Here is a 15076-nt window from a genome sequence, read left to right on the forward strand (position 1 = left end):
ATTAGATTTGCAAATGACATTTTTATACAGACTTGGTGATCCTTTCCTTCCCTTTCATCTCATTATCCATTATTTATGTACAGAATGCTAATTTCTTAGAAGTAGAGCTAGAAATATGTAGTTTCTATTTAAAGAATACCTTTTATTTTAGAAGACCACAAACTCCCTAAATATTAGACAAATGCAATCAACATCTAGAGAAACAATGAACTAAAAATGTGTATCTATAGTTACTGCTATTATACTATTATGTGGGTAACTGTTTAACATTTTCAAAAATGTTTTGTATATTGAAGACAATGTTTGGGTTACTGAATGGATTTAATAAATTTCCAAGTGAAACTACCCACTCTGCTCCTATGGATAATGTCCCTTAACTAAACGAAGCTCCTATCAAGGGGACAAGGTACAGTTCCTGCTTTTCCCGGAAATGCAGATTTCATTTTCCTGACACCTCATAGAGTTATTCAAACAAGCCAGTTGTATCCTCCTGCTGGAGCACCCCACCCACTTGATACTACAAAGCCTGTTCCGCACAGCCCCTACTTTACTCTTTCTGAATGCAACTCCCATGTGTTCCAGTGTGGCATGCAGTGTCCCCATCTTTAGGGCTGTCAGTGTACATGACTAATAACCTGTTGTGGATGTCATTTGTCCAGTGTCAGGTGTCTGCTTAGCCATCTCAATAACCCTAGGGTGGTACTCTCTCCCTCACCAATAGGATGAATAGACAGCAAAAAATAAAACTCAAGAAATGTATTAAGGATATACAGTAAAAGAGTAGTTTATACTACATAGGCACAAATCATATACACATGGTAAATATTGATACCTGGTAAGCAAGTAACTTGTCAGACATGGACAGTGTGTAATACTTGTCAAATATAGATAGCAAGTAAGCTAGTTACATATAGTGTACATTAAAATATGATTAAGGGATAAATAATGGAACTAAGAGAGCTACTTATAGGTAGAAAGGGATTGAAGGACCAGGTCATGATTTACAGTCCTGCCACCCCAAGGCAACAGCTATGCCATCTTTAAATTGGCCACCCATTGGTGACACCCAGTTTGATACCATCATGGTATTACATGTGTTCTAGTAAAGAAATGCATGCAAAATCCATAGTTGTCCATCAGGGTAATCGGCAAGCTATAGTGGTGGCCAGGCATGTCCATTCCCACCCCATCATGTCTCTCAGATGGATTATGGGATGGTTCCAGGAACCCTTTGCCAGTTGTTCTTCCCTAATAATACCAAATCTCTGGTATGTTAATTCATACCATCAGCAGGAGTAGCTGATATGGGGAGAGGGAAAGGGAGAGATACTTCATGTCCCCTGGTGTAAGGTACTGTGGTCCTTACATCCCACTTGTATCTTAACCTACATATGATAATCTTCCATCCCTTGTCCTTGTCATTCACTCTGTGTTGTAGATTGATTTAATAATCCATGTGATTTGAGCTATTTAATTTTTCTCTGAGCCTTTATGTTCCATGACTTCTGGGATGACTTACCTGGTAGTGAACCTGAACGTCACAATTGCATCAATTTAATTTCCCACATGGCACTTTCCCCCTATACCTTTCCTTTCACAATTCCCAATCATACTTTACAAAAGAAAGGCATACCTCTCTTCCGTCTCTTATACTATGGCTCATTGCCCCAGAGGTGTTAAAAATCACCAGGGCACCAAATGAAGGAGCAGTTTGAAATACTGGTGTTAGTGTCGTGAAGTTGAATGAATGAAAAGACAAAGTAGCTAATCATTTTGTAAGCTAGGTGGCTTTCATTTCTTTGCTTAAAACAAAATTGAACAGACCCACTGCAGTGTTTAGCTGACAAATGATTTGCATATCACTCAAAAGAATTTTCAATAATTAGTTGTACAAGATTTCTCAGAGCACATATTTATTAAAAAAAAAAAAAACCAGAAGGATAGATAGTGAACGTTATTTAACTGAGGGCTCAAAAAGTGACGTTCATTCAATAAGTGACTTTTTTTCCCTTCACAAATAAATGAAAGATTTATTTTCATTTGAAAAAATGCTCCATACATCTCACTAAGAGGTGTATTTCCAATTAAAGTGTTCTTTTCATGTTTACTGTAATTTATCGAACTTGTAGTTTAATTTTTTTTAATCAACTGTGTACTAAGAATTGTAATGACAACTTACTCCACATGTGATTTTTTTTTTAAAACTTGGAGTTTAGAGTCATAGGATAATTTTAAAAAATCAAAGGTGTATGACTTTCCAACCATAAAATGTATTTAAAAACCCTGCGACAGCTGTGGAATGATAACATATATTTAGGAGAAAAAGTAAAGATACACATATCTTGCTTATAAAAATAGCTTGTTCATATATATTTAAATGGATAATGGCTAGCTTCAAATCAACATGGTGTCTAGAATTTACTGATATGTCTGAAAGAGCTATAAAACCATTTTAATAAGGGTCTGTGAATGAAGAATGCAAGTCGGAGTGACTCCTTTCAGTAATACAGCTAATAACGTGAAAGCAGAATTTGTACTTCAGCTTGCTGATATGGAGGTCTTAGTCTCCAAGGGATGAATGCTTCTACTAGTGGACAGAACAATGATTTCACTAAATTGGAAGCTGACACTGCTGCCTGCCTCTTTTTGGTCCCTAATGATACTGAATTGACAGATAAAGGGGGAGGAGTTAACCTCCCTCCTGGGGTGATTAATCCAGAGTATCAATGTCTCTTAGGACTTCCAAGTCCAATAGTAAAAAGTAGTAAAAGGCCTATTAAGAACTCCCCAACTCAGCAGGGAGGTTGGTTAAAAGTGAAGTGAACACGGAATAGGCAGGGGAGAAACGGAGTTGTGGATACCAACTACGGCCTCACGGCTGCTGCAGAAACCAGGGGTATGGCAGCCATGCATATGAGTTTCCTTACTTGTTACGTAAATATTTTCTTTCTCCATCTTGCCTATTATTTGATTTTAGATATAGTGGTAGTGGTTTATTTTATAGTTTAAGTTGTACATGAAATAACCTATAGGTGGGATTATTAGTAATTAAAAGAGGAATTAACATCTTGCACAGTTGGAAATGGGATTCTGTATCTTCCTTTTATGGAAGGAGAGTGTGAGAGACAGCATCTTTGTCTCCATGAGGAATAGCTGCTAGAAGGAAGCATGATGTTCTTGTTATTTTTGTTACTTCTGAGTTCAAATATGGGAAGAAAGATGAGAATCGATGCTAAGCAGCCAAACGGGTAGACTGTGATAGACAGTTTTATTCGCTTTCAGCTCCATTTCCCATGCTTTCCCCTGTATTGCAGAATGTTGGATATTTACAAACTAATTCCCTGATTTTCTTGCCAGTTGGCTTCCTTTTAGGCTGTGTTTATGAAAGGCACAGGGGGAGACTGGAGGGCAAGAGAGGGAGAATGCACATTTTCTTTTTTCCCTTAGGTTTCTTGTCATGCCTCTGGGCATGTCTGCAGCACACTGGATGGCCTAGGCTTCTGGGCTCTGCCTGACAGTGCAATTCCAGGGGCTGTATAGCAGCTTGCGCGCCAGCAGTCTTGGTAGTGCAGTGCTCCTGGGTACCAGCTGCAGCAGGAGCAGGGATGGGTGACTCCAGACTCTGTAGATTTCAGCGTCAGAAAATGGATGGCTTAAGGTATTTCGATTCCACTGGACAAATTTAGAAGAGCTGACGTAACAGTTTTATTTTAAAACATCAATATATAAAACATGCCTGAAATTAAATCTTTTCCTTACTTAAATCGTTTACTTAAAATTTGAAAAATGTTAGCTGTCAGTGTAAAAATGTGCAAACAGTTTTAGAGGATATATGAGTAAAAAGAAGAGCACTATGCAACAAGGTCTAAACTAGCTCATAATCATATCGCTAAGTTCAGGGGAAAGGCAAAAAGTGGCACAGGGCAAGCAATTTCCCTTTAAGCCAGTGAGCCAGAAGTTACGCTAATTGCTTCCATTCCTTCTTTGGTGATAACTTATCAACAAAGTGAGGGTGTGGAAGTTAACCTTTAGCTGGGTATCCAGGTGCTCAGGTAAATTCACTGACTTTAAGAAAGGAAGGTAAGGTTTTCACTGGCGAATAGTAGTCACTGCCATAGTATGTTCAAAAGCCAATTTCTCAGTCTTAAGTTTATATTGTAAACACCTAATGAGGTTTCTGTTTTCTGGCCTCCAAGTCTTCCTGGCCTCTAGAACCAATTGCCTGTGACTCCGAATGTCTACTTCTAAGAATATGCATTCATTTAACAAATAAACATTCACCAAATGTCTACTATATGTCCAGAACCCTTCTAGTAGCTAAGGATATAATCTTCAATGAGACAAAGATGATCCTGGTTGTCAGGGAGGTTATACTGGGGGCAGGGGTTTCTGATGACAATGTTAAGAAGAGGTACTACAAAATAGGTATAAGTTTTCACAAAAGTAGAAGCAGACAGTCTCCCCCACCATGAAATATTTCAGACCTAAAGCAAAATTGCAAACAGAGGCATTCTGCCTGATTACTAGGTATCTATGTATTTTTTTTTACAAGTATTCATGGAATAGCAACAAAATTAAGACAACATAATGCTACAAATTGTCGTCTTAATTCCAAAAAATAAACATACACATAGATGATACTCTCTTTGTTACCAAACTCACGTTCAGGTGCTTGACACACAGTGAAGCCAAATAAACTGAAATGTGGGAGCCTGGAGGGAAAGGTTTGTTGCAGGACCAAGCATGGAGAATGGGTGGCTTGTGCTGAAACCTCCTGAACTATCCAATGATTTGGGGGAAGACGTTTTAAGAAAATTTGGGGTGAAGGCTGCAGGGTGTGTGACTTTCCTCTGATCAGTTGGTAGGGAGGTAATGGGGCCATGCACCAGGTATCTTGTGCTCACCCTGGAAGTTACCATCCTCCACCTGGGTGGGGGGCCTTAGTTCCTGCAGGAGAACTCAAAAGATATTGTTATGTATATGCCCTGAGGAGGAAGCAGGACCCTGCCCCAAGGCTGCACTATTGTTTCTTGACTGCTTCTCCCTTGTTTGCATCCCCTCCCTGCCCTGATTAGCAACTGTTTGCATCTGCTCTTTGCAACTCAGGAAAGGTCAAGGAGGCTGAATGAAGACTATGTCCTACTAACAAGAAACACGGGACACAAAGGGTTTGTACTGGGGAGGTCCCCACAGGGTCCTACTCCTTTTCAATAATAGACTAATGTCCACATAAAAATTTGAGAAAATTATCAAACAGGTTATCCCACTGGACAAAAATACAGACACAAAAATTACCCAGTTAAGATGATTTCACTGGAAAATTCTAGCTAGCATTTAAAGAGCAACTATTTTACTTCAGAGCGTGGAAAATGAACAGAGGCAAAATCCACTTATTTTCCATTAAACTACTTTAACACTGGTACCAAAATTTCAAACAATAGCACACAAAAAAACTATAGACCAAGCTAATTTAGGAAAATTGATGCAAAAAGTCAACATACAATATTAATCCAACAGGAGATTACAACAATAAATTCACAGTGAATGAATGGTTTACTTCAGGAAAGCAAAGATGGTGTAGTAATAGGAAATCTACTGATTTAGTTCATCATAGTAGAGCTAAGAAAAACTTTTATCTACTCCATAATGCTGAAAGATACATGGCAAACTTAAACTCTTGATTTTAAAAAAAAGTTAATAAAAGAATATATGGACATTTTAATGTAATAGTATATATCTATCTCACTCCAAAAGGCAGCATCATGTTAAATGGGGAAATACTAGATGCATTCCTGATACAGGAAAATGGGGTGTGAGAGGATGGCCATGTCCCAGGTCTTAGTTGAGTGGGACACACCCAGACAAGTGTGGGTCCTTAGCTTCACACAGGAAAGAATTCAAGAGAGAGCCATGATAGAGTGAAGGTAGGTGTATTCAGAGAGATGCGCACTCCACAGACAGAGTGCAGGCTGTCTCAGAAGGCCAGAGAGGCCACAAGGCATGAGGGTGTTTAGTTTAAGGTGAAAGTATGTATACACTCCATGGATGGAGTGCGGGCTGTCTCCAAAGGTGAGAGAGAGGGAGAGTGAGGTGCAGGGGTTAGTTTTTATGGGCTCAGTAACTTCATATGCTAACAAGTGGGAAGATTATTCCAACTACTTTGGCGAAGGAGCTGGGATTCCCAGGCATTAGGCCATCACCCACTTTTTGACCTTTAACGGTCAGCTTTGAAACTGTCATGGCACCTGTGGGCGTGTCATTTACCATGCTAATGTTTTACAATGAGCATGTAATGAAGCTCAAAGTCTACTGGAAGTCAAATCTTCTGTCATCTTGGTGCTAACTGCTGTGTCCTTCTTTTAATGGCTGTGCTCTGCCCCCTTCCCTCCTGTTTCATTCCTACTAAAGTAAGGAACTAGATACGAATATCCACCACTACAATTATTATTTAATGTTATATTGGAAATACTAGCTAAAACAATAGACAAGTGAAATAAAGAGGAAGGTAAAATTATCCCTATTTGCAAATGATGTGAGTGTATTCATAGAAAAATCAAGACAATCAATTGAAAAACAAAAAGGATCATAAATCAGTAAATTAGTAAAATGAAAAATAATAAATAGAAATCAATAACTTTTCACATGGATCCACAACTACCAGTAAGGTTGTTTTTATAGTGGAATAAATAACATAATGAAAGAAGTCATAGGTACATTCTCCATTAAGTGAGTACTTTAAAATTACCCCCAAAGGACACAAAAGAGGGTGGGCAATATACACTCTCCTGAATAGGAATTATTTAAAAAAGAAGTTATTAATTCTCCCTAAATTAATCTATAAATTTCATACAAACCCCCCAAAACACACAAGATCACACAATTAATGAGTGGTAGAGTTGTGAGAACCCAGGAAGAGTTGTTCTAGTGTCAGTGTTTTAACATTTTATACTCAGTTGTCTTCAGAGAGGAGAGCTTCCTCGTTATTTTTTTAATGCAGGTTCGTAGTCCACTGTAGGGATGTGGCACAATTTATTTATTCATTTTTCTTTCAATTCACATTAGATTCTTTGCAAAATTTGTTTTTAAAAATCAGCAGTGGATAATGTTATGTATGTATCATTTTATACATGCACAAGAATATGTGTGGGTTCAATTCTCAAACTGAAATTGAGACAGGAAGAGAGTAGAATTGCTAAGAAATTAGAATAAATTATTAATTTCTATATAAGAAATAGTAATTTCATCTGAAATTGGGGTGAACATTGGGCAAATGAGACCCAGGAGTGGAAGCGGTATCACTAGATTGTTTATATTATTTATAAACCATAATTTGAAACCATATGAAGGCGTGGAGTTGTATATAGTTCCAGTAACTCTGAATGTGACCTTATTTGGAACCAGAGTCATTGAAGATATAATTAATTAAGATGAGGTCACAGTGGAGGAGGGTGGGCCCCTAATCCAATAAGCCTGGTGCCCTTATAAGAAGAGAAGAGGTGTAGTAATTTGCTGCAATAGCTTACGAAACTGATTAAAAACACAAAACCTAACCAACAATTTAAAATATATATTTAAGTATATTAACTTGAAAGTTATAGGCAACTGGTTGAGTAGGTAGGGAATTTAGACAGAACTTCTCTGTTCATACTGGATCTGTTGCTTCATATTACTATTATATAAAATTGAGCTAAACTCTATTAGCCAATAAGAGAGACATATGTATTTGCTTTTAAGACTTAGAGAATTAATAATAATTTAACAAACCCCACTAAATCCACTCTCTTACAAATTATACTTTGTTCACATTTTTGTATGTATAATTTCATTTCAATTACGGTAAACCTTCACAGCATATTATGCTCAAGTCAGGAACTCCTTGTAGAATAGAACCTTTTTAGAGCACTCTACTGTTAAAGCTTAAAATATTGAATAGAAGTAGCAGGCTTTTGGGGTAGATTACAGGTTTCACATATTTATAATATGAGAATCTGTGGTCTGGGGTGGAGGCGAATCCATTAAGATTTATTATTTTCCATTAAAAGCAAAAAGCATGCTCAAGGAGATTATTGTTTAAAACTGGCTTGATTTAAGGAGGGAAGAAGTTGCATAAACAAATGAATCACCAGGAGATGGTTAATCAGCTTTGTGTGACTCATTATAAGAATTCTGTAATACCTGCTAATAAAATGTACTTGATATCACATTTATAAGGATGAATGTGGAATAGAATAAGACCACTATAAACTGTATTGAGGTGTTACTTGTTGAAAGTGTCACTTGTTGAAAATCACTTTAAATTATTTATTTAAACTAATATTAGAAATCTTAACTAATTGTGCTCTCATATCTGAAACCTGCCTTACATATAGTTCCATGGATGAATCTATCAGTGCTTGGTGGCCAGCTTTCTTCATAAAGGATTGCTGAATCCCTAATTTCCAAAAAGTAGGACAGCTGAGACATTGGGGAGGGAACACAGTCCTCATTTTTATATGATACTCGATATTAACTCAAGCTACTATTGAAAGAGCTTTGTAGTCCAGGAGAAAGAGTATTGAACAAGGAAACCAGAGGCCTGGGTACTAGACCCAGTTGGCTTTATAAACCTCAGTAAATTGCTTCACCTTTCACAACATCACTGCTCTCATCTGTAAAAGCTAGCTAACAGTACCAAGATACATCGTGTTGTATATTTTCTTCCAAAATACAAGGTTATTTGGGAGATCAATTTGCTAGTGGATGTAAAAGTGCTTTGCAATTTGTGAAATGACATGTATTGAATATTACCTTTCAATTTTATGAAGAGGCAGTTTTTCTCTAATAACTGAATGTATTTTTCAGATGAATAAAAGAGGCAACAGAAATACAAATCAACCATGTTGCATTGTGTGGTCAGTTAAATCAACCCACAAAAACTTAAAATCATTTTTAAATGATTGTGGAACACTGTATTCATTGATTTTCCCATAATCTTATGCAAACTTCTATTTTAAATAATTACATTTTAAAATATATCTGTTGATATTAGCCAGAGCACTTTGAAAAATGGACTAGCATTTAATACAGCAATATTTAAGAAGTAGAAATAAAATAAATATAGATCACACATAAGGAAATTGGCACTTAAAATTCTAAGTACACTATTTTTAAAAACGAGTCTGAATTACATTAATACCTTATATCAGGATAACATTTCATAGTTGAAAAAATTTTCCATGTGCATTACTCTATTTGATTTTCACATTCACCCTGCGTACTTATTTATATTGGTTTACTGAAGAGAAAATGGAGATTTTGAGAGGTTATCTAGCATATCACTGCTGGTAAATGGCAGAACTGAACTGAAAGTCATACTAAGCATTGTGATTGATTTATTCAACATATATGTATTGGGACATACTATATACCAGCTTTTCCATATTTTAAGTAGAAATTTTCTTTCACTTAACTGATCTTTTATTATTGATGTTAATGTCGTATATCATTGTGGCAAAATAAATGACAATAGTCATACGTATGTGGGTGTATTAGTGTTACCATGGTTTTGTCTGCTCTCTTGCTGTTTTCTACATTGCACATTTGAAAAGGTAGCTACGTGCACTAAATGAATAGGTATTTAAATCAGGGTGAGTAACACGAAGGAGTTAGCTTTCTGCAGGGATCTGAAAATGAAGGGCACATACTTAAAGAAGTGGTTGGGGAAGAAAATCTCCTACTGCTAGTGTCTGTGTGTTGCGCACTGCTCCACAAGGCAGAATACACTGGTGCATGAATACGAGGCTTTCCTCCAGTCTTGATTAATAACCCACGGATCCGTACCAGTAAAAGGGGGTGTCGTTGGGAATGGAGCATTCTAGAAATTCTAAGAGTCGTGTTATTTTCTGTTCGCATAAACAGGCAGTGTGGACTGGCAAGAGTGCTCAGTTGAGAGCCACTGGCTCCACTTTGTCAAGCTGGGCAGGTCACATCTCCTTTCAGGTCTGCACACAGCACATTTGCAATGTGAGGATATCAGGCCTCTCTAGAGGGTACCTAGGGCTCTTTCTAAGTGTGTGTGTGTAGGTGTCCTTTACAACATCGTCTTTCTAATTTAACATCCTTCCTCTCCGTTTCTAACTTTCCTAATTCTGGAAAATTCATACACATCCTGTAAGACACACCCAAAGCTCAAATGCAACTTCCCCTATAACATTTCCCCGACACCCAGGGACAAGTTCCTTTGCGCTTTCACATTCAAGTGCACCAGCCTCTAGTGTTATATGATGATAGACCATTTTCACTTGTTTAAGAAGAATGTCCTCTCAAATTAAGATTTTCCTGATGGCCTTTGTCACTATATACCCATTGAATATTAAATGCCAGTGCAAACTAAGTCTACTCAAAAACAGACACTAAATAAATGTCTATTGAAATGATAGTATTTGGACAATCTTCAGTGGCATGCTGTCCCTGAGAGGATGGTCAATATAAGCTAAGGGGTCTACATTGTGCTGAATGTAGAGGCCTACAGGACACTTGGTACTGTACATGCTCTTCTAACACCCTTTCAAAGGAAAGAGCAGATGATAGATGGAGAGGTGTTACCTTAGCTGGTAGGATAGGTTGTTTATTTGAGATTTTCCTTATTTTTTGAGGAGGGCCTGTATCACTGTGAACTTCCCTGGTAGGACTGCTTTTGCTACATCCCATCAATTTTGTGTGGTTGTGTTTTCATTGTATTTGTCTCAAGGTATTTTTTAACTTCCTCTTCGATTTCATTGTTGACCCACTTGTTTTTTTTAGGACAATGTTGTTTACTCTCCATACAGTCTTTTTTTTTTTTCTCATTTTTCTTTTCTGTGGTTGATTCCTAGTTTCATGCCATTGTGGTTAGAAAAGATGTTTGAAATCATTTCTATTCTCTTAAATTTGTTGAGGCTTGTTTTGTGTCCTAGTATGTAATCTTTCCTAGAGAATGTTCCATGTGCACTTGAAAAGAATGTATATTGTTTTTTGGGTTTTTTTTTTGATATAGAGAGGTGTTCCCTTAATGTTAAACTTAAATGTGCATGGTAGCTAGAATGTAGACTCTTTTGTCTACAAAGCAGTTAGTCCCTTCATGCCAGTAAGATTCCCCCTCAGGCTTTAAAAAATGATAAATCCATGCATTCATGGATGCAGCAGACATTGGGCATAATAATTCCTATGCTTTATGTAACAAAATGCAAGCTCAAAGTATATTGGCTAAGAATGACTGAATTTTTGGAATCTATTCTTTGAGCTTTCCCTTTATTAATTTTAGAAATGTCTTAACAAGTGAATCAAATCCATTATTATTTCAACCTGAATCCCCTTTCATCATTGCTACCATTTGGCCATATAGAAATCCCAGTAGACATACCATTTGCATTAGCACTCAAGAGTATCTGAAAGTCATACTATCTGAAATACCAGCTCCTAAGGGTAAATTTCTCTTGTACTTTGAAATTTTGTAAAGGCTTCAGATCATTCATTGAGAAGATGCTTACTTCCTGGCTTTTTAATAGGACACATTTTCTTTCCTTTTATTTATAAATCTTTGAGCACCTTGGGAATCTTAATTGCTTGATGTTTTAATTCAGAGGCGGACATATAATAGCAGGTTTTGTGACAGGTGAGTGTACACACTGAAATGGGGAAAAAGGAAGACAGAGCATAGAGAGAATGAATTTTAAACCCATGGATATCAGCTGTCTTAAAGCCAAACCTACACATTCACTCCCAGCTCTTCAAGGAGCTGGAAGTATAGACCCGTTGTATCCATATACTGCACAGATATTTGTTCAGAGAAATATGGATAAGGTCTGTTCCTTCACTGCTTTGATTTATGTAGAGATTAAATTCACTAAAACTTAGATCAGTTGGATGGAGAACTAGAAGTATGAATCTGATTTAGGTTTCCAGAGCAAAAATAGTATTAACTCATTCAAGATATGAGCAACTTCATTGACCTTCTCTAGGTCATAGTTTACAGAGGTGTTTGGTCCAAATTTGCCTTCTCTATTTGTGGGTGCTTAGGGTGGGGAAACAGCCAGTGAGCAGGGGTCAGAGAGGGCAAGGAAGCCTAGCTGAGTTGACTGGTTAAGGCCAAGTAGCTCTGGTCACAGTGATTGCTTTAGAGGTAGGCAGGTGGCCTAAAATGGTCTAATCTATGTGAATGACATGACTTGTGATGTGGCTTAATCATACTTAACATTAACTCAGAGCTGACAAATTTCAGGAAAATAAGACCAAGATTACAACAAAATGAGTCCTGAAGCTTATGCCTTGTAACCCCTACCATGCATCCAGAAGTCTCTAAACCAAAAGACATCTCATACCTTAAAAATTTAGTCACTGACACCCTTTCCTCAGGGGTCCAAAATAATTCATAGGTGGTTTTCTTAAAGTGCTTTCAACAAATGTATCTCATAGGGAATGGTTTAAAACACATTTCAAGGCACTTAATGTGCCAAAAAACTTTTATTGTTACATAAGGACAGTGAATGTGCATGACCCTGACCCAGGGTATAAAGAAACAGGACAATCAAAAAACAAGGAATTCACTATGTATTTTGATATATTTAGTTTGGAATGTTTCCCACACATGGGAAAGCAACCAAGATAATTGTGACATGTGAAAAAGAAGAAAGGCACAACGTGGGAGACTGTTTGCTTTAACTTACACGCCAGAGACAGTGTCAGTTGTATAAGGAGATCAGACATGGAATCAACCTGAAAACTAGGCTTTAACTGAGGCAAAGCTATTGCACTGAGTGATGAGCTCATATCAGCTTTGTGTCAGGCATCTAATTAAACAACTCCTCAGGTTACTAAGTGACATAAGCTACTGTTGGCTGCACCTGCCTCCCCTGTATTCTCTTTCTGAAACAAGTAGTGTGAGATTGAAGGAGGACTATGGGATGAAAAATCAGAAAAAGTAGACTTGAATGTTAGTTCTGTAAAATGCAGACAATGTGACCTTGGAAAACCCATTTAATTTCTCTGCGTGTCTGTGCTCACATCTATAAAGTGGGAATAATGTTAATAATCTTTCAACCTGGTTTTTAGTCAGATGTAGTAATACATATCAAATTACTTATTTTTACTATTATTGAAATATTACATACTTATTACATGATATCAATAAATAGGGACCACCATAGTGACAAAATTGAAAATCATCTATTTGCATACCACCTTGAGATAGTTGCTATTGATGTTAATGCATTTCTCTATTTTGATGTATTTTTTTAATATAATTGAGATCATTCTAAATATACAATTTTCTACTCTTTGATTTAATGTGTTACAATAATTTCCTTAGGACTTTAAAAATGTTTCATAACATAATTTTAATGACTGCATATTTATGGTATTAATATATTTGTTTAACTAATATTTCATTATTTAGGTCCTTTCTATTTTTCTGTGCTTCTATATAATGATTCAGTGAAAATCTTTATGTATAAACCTTTCATTGAGTTTTAGTTTACTTCTTGAGACCAATTCCCAAAAGTGGGTCAAAGAGTACGAACATTTTTTAAATGATCCAGATTATCCACAGGAAGTTTAAACTACCTGATTCATCCACCAGGTCATTATGAGAGTGTCTGTCTTACAACGACTTTGCTGATAGTTTGGGCTTAAATGTTTCAAATTTCATTAAAAACATTTTATTGGCATATCTTTTGATCACTTTGCAAACCCCTGATTGTAAAATAAAACGTTTTGAAAAGGGTCTTCAGAGTAGTAAAATGTTATCTAAACGTTATTCTCACTCGTGTGCTCTCACCTCTGGCTCAGAGGTGCCTGCTCACGGCCTGGGGCTTGTCTGTAGGTGAACTATAACCCTGCTACGCCATGAGGCATGTCTCAGAATTCTCTGATTCCTCAAACCTTGTAGTAATGAGCATCGGGTTTACTCGCCCTGGATTTCTGACTTGACTACTGATGTCTGCGAACTTGTTCGCTCTCTCTACCCCAGCTCTCCAAGGCCCACACTTCGCTTCCTGACCGCTCTAAGGATACTCACCACCCTGAAGGGGAAGCCTACAAATATTATGAAGTTGCTATTGTTGGGGCCAATTAAATTCTGTGAAGATACTAGAGATGTTACTTGTTCAATTGTGTGGTGGCTAAGGGCGAATGAGATTAGTATCAGGGAGCTCACTTCATATTCTTATTTCCCGTGGGAAATCATATCAAGTTTAATTTTGCTTACATGAATTATTTGAATGATTATACTGAAAACATAATTTTCAAATGTTAGATCCTATTAGCGGTAGAAAATCAAGACGAGCAGCACATTAAGATTTCCTGTGTGACCTGGACTGTGCTGGTGTGACATCCAGGCAGATGTTGCATTCCGCCAAAGCCACCAGCTCATGGAAAACATCAGTCCAACCTGCTTTTTTAACCGAAGCAACAGGCAAGCAGAGAAACGTGGCTGAACTGATAGGGTCTGCTCGTCAATACTCAGTGTGAGTCAAACAGCCAGTGCGAGGTGGTGTGTGCTATGTTCAGTTCCTGGTACTTGCTTGGCTCTTAGTTGGATATTTGCTTTTATACTGATCCCCAGTCACTATCCTTGGCTTTCACCCTGAACTACCTTACTGTTTTTCTTCCGGGCTGCCATGGACAGGTAATCACTGATCCTGGCTAACGGACTGCTGTAAGCTCATTTTTTTGAATGTATATATATATTTTAATTGAAGTATAGTCAGTTTACAATGTAAACTCATTATGTTACCCTTTCCACCTAGAATAGATTTCCTACTCCCCTGCCCAAGCTCATGAAAATGTAGACACAGCTTTATAATTTTCCTCTAGCAAGATACCACTGTTCAGACTAATTTCTACCAACCCTAGCGAAGACTATAAAGCAGTTTTATTGCTCAAATGGAAGAGAATTCTAATTAATATGCCAATTTTCATTTTTATGAGGCTGTGGGTACCTACATAACACTAAACAATCCCGGTGAACCAACAAGGAAGCTTTCCAAGATAGCTTGGTGATTAACCTTTAGTCATTTTAAATAGCGCCCCTCCAGACACATGCACGAAATGAACGAAGCTT

This window comes from Vicugna pacos, chromosome X (genome assembly GCF_048564905.1).
Source record: "Vicugna pacos chromosome X, VicPac4, whole genome shotgun sequence".
NCBI classification, from domain to species: Eukaryota; Metazoa; Chordata; class Mammalia; order Artiodactyla; family Camelidae; genus Vicugna; species Vicugna pacos.